We start from the raw sequence: 16,011 nt of genomic DNA, 5'->3' as shown, positions 1-16,011 counted from the left end.
CAGTAAACGATTCGCCCTCCCTCAAGATGATGGTCCATCCCATTACAAACCATTAACATTCTGCGTTACTAATCTCTTCCGCACGATTTATCTGTGTGTCGACCGGTTCACTTTCAAATCGTTTCAGCTGCCCTTCCAGCAGTTGCTGCAGGGAATAAATTGTTGTGCCAAACAGCTCCAGACACTCACACACATACACACACAGCCACACGAACAGCAAGCGAAACATTCCGCAAAGACACACGAGAAAACACGCACGCACAACTAACCCTGAAGGCAAAAACGTGCACAGCAAGCAAAATTGGCCACAAATCCTCACAGCCCAGAACGAACGGATGAACCGACCGGTTGGTGGCGTGTGCTTTCGCTCCCCTTCTCCCCCCTCTCTCCCTAAATAGCACCACCGATCCTATCTCGCGAAGCTCTTCTCAGTTAATTTAAAAGGTTAATACTGAAGCAAGTGTCCTTTTTGACTTCTCTAACGAAACACCCGTCTGTCATCTTATTGTTTTGCTGTGCCACATCACCGCCACAGCTTTTCGAAAGGCGACCCCCACCGCCGTATCGAACGGGCAAGCGGCGCCCGAATGTCTTGAGATGGTTTGGGGAGAAAAGAAAAACACACACATACACAAACAAAGTACACTGTAGGGAGGGTTCGGTGCGGGTGAGGAGTGTTTTAATTTTGCACCACACGCTCGTGTTCACCTCTTTGCCGGTCCCGGTGAGTAAAGCAGCAGCACCACCATTATTCGGTGATGAGAAATGTGGCCCCCACCGCCCGTGTGACTTGTGTGTTTTGTGTGAATAGACGCGTCTGTCTTACTGTCCAGTGTCATTGATCCACCGGTTTTAAAGTTAATTAAAACAGTTTAATTTATTCGAGCAACGTCTTGCAGAAAACGGTCCGTAACCGCCGAAAAAGGATGAAAACCGTACGCCCGTGAGCCGTTCCAGGGCGCATAAACTTCGTGAATGCGACCCCTTGACAACTCCGGTCCGTGCGCCAACCGAACGAAATCGGACTAGCCCCTGTTGGCCTACCTACCTCCGCCCGCCTTTGACGGCGTGCTCGTTTTTTAACCTTCGTCACGTTTTCTGGCTGTGGGAAAAATTTGAATTTAAAAGTAGCAAAAGCCACACCGTCCCAGAATAAATGAATAGAACGGTTTCAAACCGGGTAGGACGAAAAGATAAAACAAAGAAAAATACCAGCAATATGTGCGTTGGGGAGGGGGGAAGTTCGAATGGGTTGGTAGTGCTGTGTAGAGTAAACAGCGCGATGAATCAGCTGGTAGCTAAGAAGGCAAACCAAATAGGAAAGGCCGTTTGAACGACGCTTCAAGAAACCGGAACGACCGATTGGTTCTCTCTCTCTCTCTCTCACTCTCTCTCTCTCTCACTCTCTCTCTCTCTTTGTCTGTCTTAAGAAAAAAGTTAGCGATCAAGATCGGTTGCAAACAAAAGGGATGATTGTTTGTTGTTGTATTTTCCTTCTTATGCTGGGTTGGTGACTGTTCAACCCGAAGCATACTGCCGTTGTCAACGTAACTTTCTGGTTTATGTTTTCAGCTGGCAGTTTTTGCATAGCTCATGCTCCACTAACCTAACGAAGCTAAGTTTGCTGCGGCGTGGCAGGTACGATGGCACCTTGGGTTAAGTTACTTATTTTCCCAGAGACAGGAAAAACGCCACTACCGAGAAGGGTTTAATGGAAGAAATATGACCGATTAAGCGTTCTATTGATTTTCTTTCCATTGGTTCCGTTGCCTTTTCTTTTCAACAGAGATAGCTATGTCGAACTTGCAAAAAATTTACCAAGCCCGCGGAACAGTAAGAAAAAGTGTAACGGTCAGCAAAAATAAATAAAAAAGCGTCTTTAAGGAGTCATTGCTGTATTATAAATATCGTTACAGCAGTCCTTTGGAAGAAAGTTGCATCCTCATCCCCAATCCTCCTCTTTTTTTGGGCGTGTATTAATATCGCTTTTTGGTTTCGATTCTGCTAATGGATTTAAAGATTTAGAATTACTGAATAAAAGATTAATTGTAGCAAGAAGAGCATTAAATTTCGATTTATACGAAAAAAACTCCTACTTTCCTGCTCAGCGGTTCACCATGCAGTGCAATGAATCCTCGTAAGTTTATGATTAAATTTGGTATATGTTGGTCGATCCAGGTTGGGGTTCTAAATTAAAAATGGGATTATTAATAAGTTTAAAATTAAATTTTAAGAAATTAATAAGTTTTGGTTTTGTCATTTGCTGAAATCTTCAACTCAGAAGTCAAATTCAAACAGATTTGTCTGCTGAGTTCTGTTTGAAATTGAATATGTTTAAAGTTTATTTATACACTTTCAGTCCAAGCCAGTGTAGTAGTAAAAAATAAATATTTTGTAATAGTTCTAAAAAACAGAATGGAGCCCTGAAAACAAAACCGATTGGTAAGCAAAAGAAAATTCATAATTTGTCTACCATGACACCCCGGTCGCCTTTATCATCACAAACTCAACCCAATACAACCAGCCTGTCCACACTTCCCATTCCCCCTCCCCCCCCTCCCCCCTCACCCCACTCAAAGCGATCTGACACGAGATCCGAACCGAGGGAAAATAAATTGAGCACCGTGGATGCCGGATGCGGATGCTGATTTATTTTGCGTTCGTGACATTATGCCCGCCGGAAGTACAACAAAAGAGTGATTCGCGCAATTTTGACCGGTACCGGCGAGTATCGCGAAACGTGAGATGGGATGGCCACCAACCACCCGTGAAGGGCGCCTCCTATCTTTGCCTACAATAACCCTTGGACACCGAAGGGTCACCGTGCTGCAAGAGAAGGTGCTTGCAGGGTTTCGCTTCTGCCGATCTCGTCACCCACGGGTCGCGCGGCCTGGCGAGACGGCATGCTTGAGCACGTTATGGCACAAATTTATTCCCCGAACGTAGGCACTCTGCAATTCTAATGTTTTAAGCCATTAATGGGTCGGTCGTGCTTGTTGCCGGGGCCGGGGAATCCTGATCCGGAAAATGAATGGTGGCGAATATTTTCTGCGAATCGCCATCCGTCTTCGGGCGCGGTACGGTGTCGAGCGTCACGGTGTGTTCGAATTCATTAAAACTTGTCTTGATGTGCAATGGTTTAGTTTGAGAAATGGTTTGCTCTCTTTTTCAACGGTGAATTGTGAATTGCTGACGAGTGAGCTTAACAATGTATATTTTTTCTACATGTGTCTAACGAAACTGTTTAGTTTGCCTCTTAGTGGTGAGAGGTTCGTGTTAATGAGCAAAGGTTTCGTAATAAGTTAGAAATATTATACTTAAGTACCGGCTTGTTGTTACAATCATCAATGTCAATTAGCAATTACGGAATAGCAAATAACGCAAAGCAAATTGATTGCAATCAGTTCATGTAAAGGCAGATAATTGATTAATTGAGTAAATATTGATCAGGCATAAATAACCAACACATAACATCCTTGATAATGTTGAATAATTACGGAATATGCTGGAGCTTGGTACAGCTGACATAACGGCGTGCCAATGTTGATACCATCTGCGTAAGAAAGAAACATAAACTCGTTTCAGTGTGTCGCGATACCTTTCAATTTAGCTTGGAAGCCATGTTTTAAAATTGTTATGAATGTCGTTGGGGAATTGGTTTCCGTTTACCACAATGAGACTAAAATGCTTTACAGACAGACAATAGATAATCCCATTCCAACAAAGAGATCCTAAGTCTCGCAGATGATCTTAAACACGCAAACAAAAGACCATATGGATGCTTGCAGACGAATTCCAAAACTCCCCACAAATGCGCTTATTCTATCATTCCCATTGGTAGCGCCGCTTTGTTTGCTCCGACAAACGGAAATAGCACCAGCGTGTATTTAACCTACCTTTAACTTAATCGTCAAGCGTGAAGAATTCGTCGCGCAGTTTTTTTTTCAACCCACTGGAAGCAAGCAGCGGAGCTTCTATTTTCATTTTGCTAACCGATTTGGGTTAAAACATGCTCCAATGTTCTCCAATGTCTAGCGTTACGGAACGACAAACGCCTGCCTGCCTGCCGACAAACGCCTGCTAGAATGCTGGTTTCAAAAACGATGATAAAAGAAAATAGCACCAACAAAATGGCGCCACCTGACAACTCGTCAGGGCAGGGGTGCTGCTTCCTGCTTCACCCTCATCATCGGGGTCCTCGCTCTGTCGTTCCGTAATAGACGATACGGTAGAACGCAAGAAACAGCGCTGAGCGCTTCGGTGTAGAAGACAGCCGTTTAGGCATTTATGTCACGGATAAGCCTCTATTGCCGAACAAGGAACATCAATCTAGCGCGTGGTGCTAGAAAGCTCGTGCGTTCACAATGCCGTCCGTACCGTGGGGCACCCTCAGCCCGATTTCTTCCGCCCCGTTACGGTGGTTCAAAGGCAAGACAACATAAAAATGAAAATCCTAAAGCCTACAACAACGCCAGCCAGGCTCGAGAGCGCTCTGGTCTCTATTCAAGTTGTGTGCATTTATGATGATTCCTCATATCTGGAACACTAACCTGGAAATCGCTTCCTGTCGCTCGATCGGAACCGCACCGAAGAACCTTCCCCGTAGCAGCTCTCGCCGTAGCCTGTTTCTCTCCCCCCGGGGAATGAAGAGTGTCGGCTAGACCCTTTTGGTACTATCGAATAGCAAACGACTGCGGGGTGAATGGCTAGAATGGTTTCACTCAGTTGTGTCTATCGGCATCGGCGTCGGTAGCCGTTTGGGACATCAGGAGCACGACTGCTGGCGGACACCGTAACAACACCACCAACAACAAAAGAAACCCCTCCCTCCCCAGACGGGAGACGGTCCCGACAATAAGGAGCCGCTTCCAAGAAAGATGCGAAATGAAGCCGTTCTTAACTGATCGCCCGCTGGTCCTCGCCCTAACCTCGGACAAGCGTCACACGGTGCGGGCCAGCCACCGGGAGCTCAATGGCAGGTTTATGATGCTTGTATGAATAAAGATTCTGCTCTCGTTTGAAGCACAATAAAAGTCATTATTATCTGTATTCATATCGTTCTCGAGAGACCGACCTGTCACGGGCCCCGACATGAGCCCAGCGGAGAGGAGGATCTATCAGCTCAATCGTTTTCAGTTTTCGGGAAGTCGACTGTTTGTGGTTCGGTTTCCTCTCCGTCCGGAACCGCTCGACCGACTGGACAAGCATCCGAGACGAACTTCTTGGCTGGGGCGAGCCTCTCCTGCTGCCATTGTGCAGTCCTTCTGCAACCGAACGAGACACCATTAACTCGGTGGCGATATCTTGTGTGCGATAGGGTGTCGGGAGAAATAAACCGACAGGAGAAGAAGTTTCAACCAATGGAGAGAGAGAAAAAAAGAAGTAAAAGACGTAGTGCAACTTTTGAACGGCCCTTTTCCTGTTCCTGCCAACCTCTTTTTTCTGCTAACGATCCGAACGGATGCCTCTTAGCTACAGCAGGTCGTTTTCCTTCCGTAGCGGTTAATGTTTTGTGAAGGAGAGGTGCACACTTCTGAGGGCAGTGGTGAGAGAGAATCGATTCGCTTCGAACAATGCACTTATAGAGCCGTATCTTTCAACGATTTGTGCATCTGTTTAGGCCTTTCTCGAGTCGAAAGCGTTGTACAAAATCAACACAAACACACTGACACACACCAGTCTGCCAATTGATAGACTTCGACCCGGAAAGCACTGTGCACGATTTATCGCCAAATGGCTGTTCGTTCAGGCGGGCTGACAGCAACAACAACAAACATGGCCCGGATTGTGCTTTAAACAGCTCGCAGCCACTGCACCACCGTTGGATAGGAGAAACAAAACAAACAACTGATTTGCATGTTGGCTAGCTTTCCGCTCGACGAATGCGAACGCTGGTGCCCGGCATCAGCTTCTTCACTCCTTGCCAAAGCTGACGACGTGTGAGTTGACACAGCTCGCCGCTCCACAGCGTCTTCGTTGACTAGAAACATACAGCGTGCTTACGGAAGGGAAACCATACACAACGACCTAAGGCATGTTCAAGCTGTGGTTCTAGTGAAGATGTTGTTCGATTTGTTCGATGCAAACGCTGACGGCTTTCAGTAACACATCGTGCACAGACGGATCAAATCCGCTTCAAAACCTCTATCACAGCCCGATGTGTCCACATCCAGCCCCGGAGGCTCGGAATGAATTTAATCTCGTCCAACTAAATAGATAATGCAGAACGTTTCGATTGAACGAAATCCGATCTGTTCCGGACTGGGCACAGACGCTGTTCAGTATCAGCGCCGGCTGGTATGCCCTAGAGCAGGCCGCCGGAATAGTACCTAGGCGGGAATCACTTCCTTGGAGGTTCAAAGTTTACCCTTCCCCCTGAGGGACTGTCTCAGCCATTTCGCCAGCGATGAATGTTTCGCTTTTCCCAGTTGGGTTGGTCAAGATTCAATGTAGCCCTCCAGGGGGGAAGAACTTGTTGTCGACGCTTCGAGCTGGCACACCGCAAACAGCTCCGAGAGCCGAGTACGCCGCCGGGATGGGTGTGGTACTAGGATGCTAAACCACACCGTCTTCAAGCGGACTTCTTCAACTCCATTACCGTTTCAATTAAAGTTTATGGTACGACTTACGGCTATCTTCAACAGTTGGTCCCCGTCTGGATGCTTTCCTGCGTTGGGCGAGCGGAAAGTTGTCTCATTTTATAATTGCACGTTTTGTTCCGGCACTGATGGACAACAGTATGCGGGATATATGAGCCGTCGTCTACCAATGTGTGTGTGAGAAGGAATTGTAACATTATCGGGTGGGGTATTCGCTATATTAAATCCTGGTAAAGTTATTTTTTATTATTCGTTAAATTCAATGTTTTGTTGTGGCCCTTTAATGCCTGTATTGCTTGTTGTTGTTAAACGACACCGTGATTTAATTGCATATGACTCTCCAAGGACTTTACATTCTGCATTGTGTGCTGCTAAAAAACTCATTCTTCAAAAACTTGAAGTGATACTCCATCTCATTTAAAATCGAACCAAGAAACATAAACATAACAAACGAACATTAATCGTATTCCGAGGGATCCAATCTTAAAGTGGTAAACTGTCTCAACATTTTCTCGAATTTCTCCGTTAACAAACCAACAAAGTTTATCTTGCCTTCTGCTCGAAACTTTGGCATTAATTTTCTTTTGATCCCTCAAGTTGCTCAAGGCATGTGTTCATATTTAACTACATATAACCACAGACCGCGCGCGTGGTTTGTACCTGCTGCTTGGTACACGGTGGAGACGCCTCAGCAGTAACTCAGCAACTCGGGTGAAGAAAAATCATTCAAATCCCAACAAACCCGGCCCTGTCTAGACATCAAGTCAATCAAAGGAAATTTGTTTCAAGAGATCTGCCAACTGAACCGTATGTGTTCGTGTGCCCGCTCACGCTTGTGAGTGGGCCGAGCCACAGAAATCCAAAAACTTGCTCGCAACATTTCTGGCTAGCGACTCGTGAGCACGCACGTGTACATTTGACACGGGGAAAAGTCTAGGCAGCAAGCTATCAAACGTCGGAATACGTACTGAGCAATTCGAACGTCTTTTCCTTTTGCCCGCACATTCGCATTGATCCGCATATTGGGCAAGGCTTGGCTCCTTACCGACGGGACCGCATCGACTCCCTAGCCCTCATCGGCAGTAAAACTGCAAAATGAAACCCATTAGCTAAAGGGGATCCGCCACGGGTGTTGTGCGATGGGCGCCGTACCGTCTTGCAACTGTTTGCCTACGTGTCGCTCCGGCAGCAGCAGCAGCAGCAGCATCATCATTATCATTCGCATCATGATCCTTCCACGTCATCAGCAAAACCCTCTAACCGCGTGTGTCGTGTTGCCGGTGGAAGCATTATTGCGCCATTACGGTTATCGTCGGCTTTACGAAACGCGTCCCTGAGCTTCCCACTCGATTTCTTCTCACCCCTGTCCCATAACCCTATCCACAGGTTGGATTTTCTTATCCTTCCGTTCCAAGCTGTCGGGTTTAGCCGGATAGCCGTCGCAGCAAACCCTCGAGTAAAAAGGTAAACTCAATTTTTCAAACCTTATCCGGCTCGTTTAAGGGGATGGAATATAAATATGGAATGTTTTTTTAATTACATTTATAATCAACATACGCATCACCATCATCATCATCATCATCATCATCATCATGATCCTTACCTTGCGCAGAGTGGGATGCACGGGACGGGACGGTGAGTAGCATGGTTTTAGCCTAATACTACCATTAGTGGTACAGCAAGCGTACATGCGTTATCCCTTTGAGCTGTACGAGTCGGCAACGCATCGTGAGATAAGGTAAAGCTAATCAAAAAACGTCAATCTTATAATACACGATACACGCTGCTGCCAAACCGAGGCAGGGTTGTTTAAGAAGTAATTACATTTTGATTAAACGCATGCTAGCGGGAAAACAGGGCTTGCGTAAAGCCGTACCAGCCCACAAGCGTGCGGGGAAACGGTTACAAAGAAATCAATTTCTCACCACAGCGGACAGGATTTCAGGGAAAACGTTCATTCCAGCGAATGTTCGTTAGAGCAAATCAATTTTGGGAATTTTTGCCAAATTTCCCAACCATCCGAAATTATGGCAAATGGAAATTCTGCTTAAAATGTTCAATTACTGACAAAAAACTCCTTCAAAACGCAGTGAGTGGATTTTTTTAAGAAGAACGTTATGCTCTTTTTAAATTTACCCTCCAAAGTCAACACCATGATACATTTCATCGAATCGATTTCCCTTCACTTGAAAGAGAGAGAGAGAGATAGAGAGAGAAAGAGAGAGAGAGACAGAGATAAAAAGCGCAAAATGCAATCAAACGAATACACAAGCGAACTTAACTCCCGTACACAAACAATTGCATCTCGAACGAGCAAACATATCAAACGCACCAGAACATCAAAGGGATCGCGTGCGGGTAATGTTAGCGCGATTCGTCACTTTTATGTTACTTGTCAAAAGAAGCACACTGATAGAACCGTGTTGATTTTAGCCTTAATTTAAACTGCATGCCGGTTACGAGTATTTAATCACACTGTTGGCACTTTTTTTACTAAGAGATTGAATGCTCTTTCTTTTAAAGGATTTCATTTCTTTACACACACTCGGACGTCTGTTTTCGTTTCATATTTCACCATTAACACTCAACGCTATCACACATTATCTTGTGTTAATCTATTGCTGCCGTTCGCCAAATTAATAATCCAATTTTGGACGCTCGTTCTATTATTTGGTCGTTATCGGGGTTGTTTTTATTGATGCTGCCTGCACAGGCTGCGCTCCAACCATCTGTTTCCATACACCATTCAACACACACACACACTCACACATACATACATAGCACTCGGAAGTCCCATACATCCTGCAGGATGGAGAGTACGTTTCGATTCCGCCCTGGATCCGTTTGCGGTTTTTTGGCGTAGCTGGAACGCACCGAGCGCCCGCGGGCCTGCACACAATCAAACACAGCCACTGCGAGCCACTGGAGTACCTTTTTCGCGGCAAGCACTACTAACAACCACCAGGGACCACCATGCTACAGGATGCGCATGTATGTGTGTGTGTGTCCTGCTGCTGTTGTTGTTGTTGTGGTGAATAGACCCAATTTTGTTTACCACAAAACTCGGTGCCTCGCTTCCGGAAAAAAAGGGATGGTTGATGAAAATTCACTTTTATTTTATTTTCTTTTTGCACCCAGGGTTCGGGGCCGGCTGTGGCCCCTGCGGGTCAAGCCGAGCAAACGGAGAGGGGATTGGCACGGCTGGCAAGACGCTGGCGGAATTCCTTCTGCTTCATTTATTTTTAGCACACAGTGCAATATTCACGCGACGCTGCGCGGTTGGCGGATGTGATCGTGGCTGAAGTTGCTGAGAGCACAGCTACAGCATTCCGTTTTTGTTGTTGTTGTTGCTGTTGTTGTGTTATATGTTTTGTTTTTGCAAAACACGCACGCACGCACGCACGGAAGCATGAACATACTCATAGGAAGCATGTTTGAAAAATGCTCAAACATCACATACACACAATGAGGGGGGGGGGGGGGGGGGGGGGCAGGCAACAACTTTTACTTTACGCGTTTGCACTTTATCCCATTGGCACACTCGAATGTAGCGACAGATGGCTGCAGTACAGCATATTTCTTGACTCTTGACTCGTTATTATTTTTCAGACAAACGAACTTCACTCCTCACTCCTCTCCACCTCGTTAATCTTCCCACCGAGCACCACCAAACCACTGCCCTATCCTTGACAGTGATATTTTCGTGTGCTATTTGCTATTTTTCTTCCAACTTACGCGTTCGAACGTATGCACCAGACAGTAGTATCAGCCCATGATCAGCGTACGCGTACGATCATCTCGTGCCCACTCGCCCTAAGGCTCACTCTCACTCTCACACACACACAAACGCTTCGTCTAACCGAATCCACCGAATGTGCCGCGAACGTCCGCGAAATCGCGTTGCCGTCTTCGAGCCGAACCGTCGCACGTTCACAGCAAGACTGACGCCGGGTCGAGATTCCTTCGCTGGCAGAGCGATGCTCAAATCACAGCAACATTGCAATCTCCGTTACCATGCGTTACCTGCCATACACACGGAGCATCAGCCAGCAGCATTGTGGGAGCACAACATTCCTGTCGCTCTTGGTGGAGGAAAATCGGGGTTTTTCCTTTCACGTGCCTCTCTCACTCTCTTTTTTCGCTCTCGGGCGCTCTCGCCTTGGATTGGCTGCTCCGTGCATATTTTCCCCATTTTCTCAAACGGTAGCTGTGTGTGTGTGCGCTGTACGGGTTTGTTGTGGGTCAGGATTCTCTCGCTTGGAACAGCTTGGGGTAGGAAATCGGCATCGCATTTGCTCTCCACTGTGGCTCTCGCACACCTTTCGCAGCAGGAACGATGCTGGCCATTTTCTGCCAGCATACTGACAGCATTTTGGTTTTTTTTTTCGGGAAAAACGCGCGCTCAATTTTTGCTCTCCCGTAGTTCGCACAGGTTGAGCACGCTTTTGCGACTACGCTCCAGCTGTCAGCGTTGCCTACAGGAATTGGGTGTAAGTGTGATTGTTTTCATTCGCTTTCACCGATTTCGATGCGCTGGCCGTAGGTGGTAAGGAGCGCACCCATTTCCGGTGTGCTCTCTTCCCCCGTCCAAAGGCAGGCGAAAAAACAGGGACACAATCATTACAAATCCGGACGGGTTGATAGATGCACATGCATTTTTGAATGCGAAATTTTCGCACCCACAGGGAATGATAAAGTTTATGATGATAAGCGGGATTGGATTTAAGCGTCCCACACCTTTTAGTGTTGTTGGTAGAGATTCCCCCATTGAGCCGGTGCAATGAATCGGCATATAAAAGCTCGTGTGTTGTTAATGGTATTCGCTACATTGTAATGCAGATGGTGCTACACACATAACAAATATAGGGAAAAAACGGATGCTTATGGTTTTAATCGGATTTATGGAAAAAACATTATTAGTATTTGTTTTATCATTTCATGAATGGAAGGTGGCAGATAAAATAAACTCATGACAAAACGTTTAAAAAATAACATTTCTTTACTTAGAAACATAGACTGAAAAGCAAAAACATATCCACACAAATAGGTTCAACGATCAACACTAAAAACACACGAAGCAGCTAAAGAACGATCCTGTCGAACAAAATTAAAATGTAATGTAAAATGTAAAATGAGGCAATGTTCATAAATCTATTTAAAACCCATCACAAACGCGCTACCAAATCAAAGACGCAGAGCCCGCTGAAACGGTTTTGAAACAAAATAATGAACCACGCTGAAAAACGATTCATGCGTTCACTTAAATCAGCCCACAAAAGCGGCTTTTACTCCCTCGCCGCAACACCGCCTCCCACCCGTAGGCTAACGCTCGACGCGTTGACAGTGCGAGCGAAGATTTTACTGTTTTTCATTAATATTTATGTTCATCTTCCACTACGGCTATGCTGCCGTCGAAGATATGCTGACTGCAAAACATCATCCTTCCCAACACATGGTTCACACACGTCAAGCTGTCGCTCGGTGAACAAGAGCCCACAGCCGTCATCGTCATTGGCCGCAAAATCCTTTACACAGCCCAGCATACGCTCGTCGGCGCGGCCTTGACCGGCGCCAGCTTCAAGGAAAGCAATGAAAGAAGGAAGCAGGAAAAATTGGTTCTTTCTAAATTTCCGTCTCCCATGGGTATGGGAGATGGAATGTTTCTAAGCGCAGGGAGAACACAGCTTCCGTTGCGTGAGTGGTCCACTCAAGTGTACCCACGCAGGGTACGTAGTCCTTTCGGAGAAAATAAAAACACTGCTCGCCTAAATGTCCATCATAACAAGCACATTTCCATTCCGAAACGTTCCATGATTGTTCCACTGCTCTGCTCCCAGACGATGGCAGTTTGGTGCTGCCGGAGCTGCCGCTCAAAATCGGAACCCATTTGCAGCGCGTCATTTGCCAGCTTCGGGGAACGGGGTCTTTAGGACTAGTCGTGCATCGCCAGCACCACACAATACAACCCAGCTTCTGCAGCAGCAGCAGCAGCACAATCGAAACACTCTACTGCAGCCACTTCCCTCAACAAAATGGTTACGATGTAGTTGCACGGTGCCGCAACTCTGTCTGCCGGGTGCAGTGCAAATGCAACAAATACCGCTACACCCACCGACAAAGGCAGACTGCCGGGAGAGAATCCTGCCAGGCGAAACAAATGGATCGCATAAACGTGCGTAACTGCATTCCAGCTCATGGTTCCGAGTGGGTGCGGGTGAATAAATGAATGTTACATTTTTACTGTTGTTGCACAGGACAAAACCTTAAAGACACAATTTGACACTGGAATGCAAGGGTTTCAATGGTATTACAATTGCAATTAACATCTGTAGGAGTCCGCGAAACAATGGTAAATCCATTGACATTCGAAAATGAGATCGAAATGGTTCTATCGAATTCCGAGAACATTGTATAGGCTAAAGTCCAACTGCTTGTGGCTCTGATTATGCTACCGCTCGTGACACATGTCGTACACTTCAGACGCCGCATTATTCACACAAGCCCGTTCTTGCCTGCCCTATACCGCCCTACCGATGGTTCGTTCCGTTCGTCTCATCCACCGGTCCTTGAATGTATGCATCTCGTAAAGGGGTTTCGTTCCAGATGCATCACATGCACATCTCGCTCGCCCTTCTCCGACTTGCCCAAAGTGCATCAGACAATCACTCATCGCACAGGGCCAGTGCTTCAAAGCAACGATCCTACCAAAACCACAATGTCTGGCAACGACCAACCTGTCCTCGGTGACTGTGTTCACCTCCTCCAACCCCAAAAAAGGGAGTAACCGATGCAGGCCGCGATAGCACGAAACACCACGAAGTGAATCAGAGATATCCGATTAATGTGCAACGGGTATGAAGCATCGTGTACGGGAGTGGGCATGCGTGTGTGTGTGTGTGTGTATGTGGAATGCATGTTCGTTGCAGCGGGCAGAGACGCCACAGAGCTAGGCCATGCTTTGCACGCTGCACTTCGACAGAGCGGGTGAAACCCAAAACGACCGCGAGGTTACCATAGCACTCGAGGAACTTGGCAATGAACCTTCGACCCTCGGCTTGTCGATGTCTTTCTCGCCCAACACGATACCGATGTGATGCGCTTCTCAGAAAGGAAGGACGTGAGAGCGTGGGACAGAGAGAGGAAGAGAGGTAAAGAAAAAAACAACAAACTAAACCATCAGCCACCGCCAAACATCGACGGGTGACGGGCAAAGTGATCCACTTCAACATCGGTGGTAACCCGAACCACCACGGTCGCAGAACGGTGTGTTTGCGGAAGTGGCGCTGGTTGCGGGGAAAGTGCGCTCGAAAGTGTCACGCCAGCATCGTCGGGCCTTCGCGTCGGGAGCGTGATTTTCCAGCAAATCCAGTGCCCGGGAGTTTTACGAGCGCGAGCGAAAAGTTGTCCAGAAGCTGCCGACGATGACGGGCTGCCGGCAACGCAAGGGTTCCGTCCGTGGCGTGCAGCCCTAATGCCTGGGCCCATGGGCCCAGATGCCGCACACATGTGCTCTTAATCATTCGCAGACCGTACCACGGCTTTATGGCCTCGCCTAGCCTCGATGCGTGTCTGCGGCAGCCGTGTGGTACCGGGTATGCAGCGCAAGAAAAGAATTGTTCTATTTTTGGACCCAGACCCGAGACCGCGACCGATTCCGCACTTAAGCAGCGGTACGGTTCGTGGGCGAATGAGTTCCGGAGGGGCGCCGCTTCTCGGGCCTACTCGCTGGAAAAAGGGTCCCGCCACGGTGACGGTTCCTTTGAACGGTGCGCCTACGGAGGGCGCATGTAAAGAAGCCGGGCTGGACCCGGACCGGAATGTCGTTCTTGTCAAATAAGTAGTTTTATGGTCTGCTTACATCGGTTCAGCATTTAGCTTTAATAGATTTTTCATTGGCTCATTTTTCTTCCATTCACGGGCGGCAAGGAAGGAAGAAAAGCAGCTACAAAAAAAAAACGAACGCGCCACCAAAGAATGTCACCCGAAATGACGCGGGAGGATCCGTTGAGCACGTTCTTAATAGACGCCAGATTGTCAGACATCGGAGCTGAAATGGCTTTGGTGAGCCTCGTAATTGGGCACGCTTCTCTAATTAGACGATGTTCTTGTGGCTTGCTCGTGTTCGCGAGGGCCGACTCGAGTGCGAGACACTCACCTCGTTCGATCTCCCATCGAACGTGGGACGTGATTTCCGCAGCGATTGAAGGTGACGTATATGTCGATAGGGCAGATAAAATTCAAAGCATGCCCATTTCCATCGCCACCTCCGAAAACGCTTTGCAGCAGCACGGGTTTAAAGTACGTCAACCTTCGCACGGGCCCCGAGTGGACGTTTCTAATTGCAGTGAAATACCCCGTTCGGCAGCTACCGATGCACGCTAGGCGCAGCAGTTCCTGAGTCAAGCATCTTGAACTGAGCTGCCTAATTGAAGGACCCACACTTATCAGCACCAGCCGATCAAGCTGATGAAGATGGGGAAATCGTCCCTTTGTTGTCGGACATGTGTGAGGTGTCGCTTTTATCAGATCGGTGGTACCGGAAATAGCTCTTCTTGCGACCGGGTGGCCAAGGTTTGATGTGAATTTTATTTTTGCACGTAAATTGCAGCTTATTTTAGAACCGTTTAATGGAAGGGCAGAGTGACCGTTGTCAGCAGGGGTGAATATTTGCAATGAGATAGGTAGGCTTGATCTAACACGATAGACATGATAATAATAGAGAGGAATTCCAGCAATAGATCAAGAGAAAACGTTTATAGAAAACGTTAAACGTTTCTTGTTGGTGTGAAATACGCAATCCGAGAATGGATTTGAGGAATTGTTAGCTGGAAGCTGAGTCTTCCAGACAGCTTGACCTTTTCTCTGTCGACCTATGTCTGTCTGGTCAAATGACATATTCTGACATAGCTAGCTGATTATACTAATGCTAAGGTCTTCAAACTAAATGTGTGCCTCATACGTGGTTTTTTAAGTGATCGAAGGAAAGTAATGTGAAATGTGTATTGCTAGCATTATAAATACTATTGCTCTCCAGATATATTTACGCTTTCAACGTTCAAATTAGTGATGGGTAAAGTTGGAAAAAATCCGGAGTCGACTCCGATCCGACTCCGATAAATTCGGAATCGACTCCGGAAGGTAGGTCCTCGCTGCAATATCCGGAGTCGTTGGAATCGTCCGGAGCCGTACGGAGTCGCCTGGAGTCGCCCGGAGTCGCCCGGAGTCGGAGTCATCCGGAGTCTTTCGTAGTCGTTCGGAGTCGTCCGGAGTCGCCCGGAGTCGGATTCGTCTCGAGTCGTTCGGAGTCGTTCGGAGTCGTTCGGAGTCGTCCGGAGTCGTCGGAGTCGTTCGGAGTCGTCCGGAGTCGCCCGGAGTCGGAGTCATCCGGAGTCGCTCAGAGTCGTTCGGAGTC

At 47.3% G+C, this 16,011-nt stretch overlaps 1 protein-coding gene across 5 annotated transcripts in view; it reads right to left on the bottom strand.

Annotated features, from left to right (window-relative positions):
- Positions 1–10,610, bottom strand: part of LOC5667469 (protein eva-1) — a 94,955-nt gene extending 84,345 nt beyond the window's left edge. For 2 of the 5 annotated variants that reach the window (XM_061644863.1, XM_061644867.1), the window contains exon 1: positions 10,335–10,610. The gene's annotated coding sequence lies outside the window, so the exon portion shown is untranslated. Of the gene's footprint in view, positions 1–8,202; positions 8,344–10,334 lie in introns of all 5 variants that reach the window. The other 3 variants (XM_061644865.1, XM_061644866.1, XM_061644868.1) reach the window with 3 other exon arrangements.
- Between the last annotated feature and the right edge of the window lie 5,401 nt (positions 10,611–16,011).

The sequence above is a fragment of the Anopheles gambiae genome, chromosome 2 (assembly GCF_943734735.2).
Source record: "Anopheles gambiae chromosome 2, idAnoGambNW_F1_1, whole genome shotgun sequence".
NCBI lineage: Eukaryota > Metazoa > Arthropoda > Insecta > Diptera > Culicidae > Anopheles > Anopheles gambiae.
This window is presented reverse-complemented; position numbering and strand designations above follow the sequence as displayed.